The sequence below is a fragment of the Bison bison genome, unplaced genomic scaffold (assembly GCF_000754665.1).
Source record: "Bison bison bison isolate TAMUID 2011002044 unplaced genomic scaffold, Bison_UMD1.0 scf7180017852475, whole genome shotgun sequence".
In the NCBI taxonomy this organism is placed as follows: Eukaryota; Metazoa; Chordata; class Mammalia; order Artiodactyla; family Bovidae; genus Bison; species Bison bison.
The window spans coordinates 3883-5640 of record NW_011483048.1 but is presented as its reverse complement, the minus strand read 5'-3'; positions in this window follow the sequence as shown (position 1 = coordinate 5640).

Below are 1758 nucleotides of genomic sequence, written 5' to 3'. Positions count from 1 at the left end.
GCCCCAAATATAAAGTCTCTCACTGTTTCCATTGTTTCTCTATTTGCCATGAAGTGATGGGACCAGATGCTATGATCTTAGTCTTCTGAATGTTGAGTTTTAAACCAAATTTTTCACTCTCCTCTTTCACTTCCAACAAGACACTCTTTAGTTCTTCACTTTCTGCCATAAGGGTGATGTCGTTTGCATATCTGAGGTTATTGATATTTCTCCTGGCAATCTTGATTCCAGCTTGTGCTTCATCCAGCCTGGCATTTTGCATGATGCATTCTGCATGTAAGTTAAATAAGCAGGATGACAATATACAGCCTTGATGTACTCCTTTCCCTATTTGGAACCAGTCTGTTGTTTCATGTTTGGTTCTAACTGTTGCTTCTTGACCTGAATACAGAATCCTCAGGAGGCAGGTCGGGTGATCTGGTATTCCCATCTCTTTAAAACTTTCCACAGTTTGTTGTGATCCACACAATCAAAGGCTTTGGTGTAGTCAATAAAGCATAAGTAGATGTTTTTGTGGAATTCTCTTGCTTTCTTGATGACCCAACAGATGTTGGCAATTTGATTTCTCATTCCTTTGCCTTTTCTGCATAGCTGGTGGAAATGAAATGGTACAGCCACTTTGGAAGACATTTGGTAGTCTTATAAAATGAAATGCAGTATTACCATATAATCCATAAATCAGTCATGCTTGCTGATATTTACCCAAAGGAGTAGAAAACTATATTCATAGAAAAGCTTACATTCAGATGTTTACAGAAAGTTTATTCATAATTGCCAAATTTTGGAAACAACCAAGGTGTCCTTCAATGGATGAAAGATGCTGTGGTACATCTAAATAACAGATTATTGGCTAGCATTGAAAGAAGTGAGCTATTAGGCCATGAAAAAAACATGGGGGAAATTTAAATGCATATAACTAAGAGAAAGAAGCCAATATAAAATGGCTTCATACCGTATAGTTCCAACTATATGACATCCTGGAAAAGGTATGGAAACAGTAAGAAGGCCAGTGGTTTCCATAAGTTGAGAGCTAGGACAGGAGTGAACAGCACAGGAGCACAGAGGATTTTTAGGGCAGGGAAAGACCCTGTATGATACTGCAGTGGTGAATATATGTCATTATACAATTGTCCAAACTCATGAAGAATACCAGTACTTAGAGTGAATCTTAATGTAAACTTCACTCACTCTGGGTAATAATGATGTGTCAATATAGGTTCATCAGTGGTAGCAAATGTTATTAGTTTGGTGAGTGATGTTTAATGGAGGAGACTATGCCTATGTGGGGACAGAGGATATAAGAAAAATCTCTGTATCTTCCACTCAATTTTTTCATGAATCTAAAACTTCTCCAAAAAATATGCTTTACAAGGAACTAATGTATAACTCAGGGAACTATATTTTCAATATTTTGCAGTAACATGTAAGGGAAGAGAATCTGAAAAAATTAGATATATTGATACATATCTATATAACTGAATCACCTTACTGTACACCTGAAACTAAGACAACATTGTAGATCAACTATACTTTTTTTTTTTATAATCGAATTTATTTTATTTTATTTTATTTTTTAATTTTATTTTATTTTTAAACTTTACATAATTGTATTAGTTTTGCCAAATATCAAAATGAATCCGCCACAGGTATACATGTGCTCCCCATCCTGAACCCTCCTCCCTCCTCCCTCCCCATACCATCCCTCTGGGTCGTCCCAGTGCACTAGCCCCAAGCATCCAGTATCGTGCATCGGAAGAG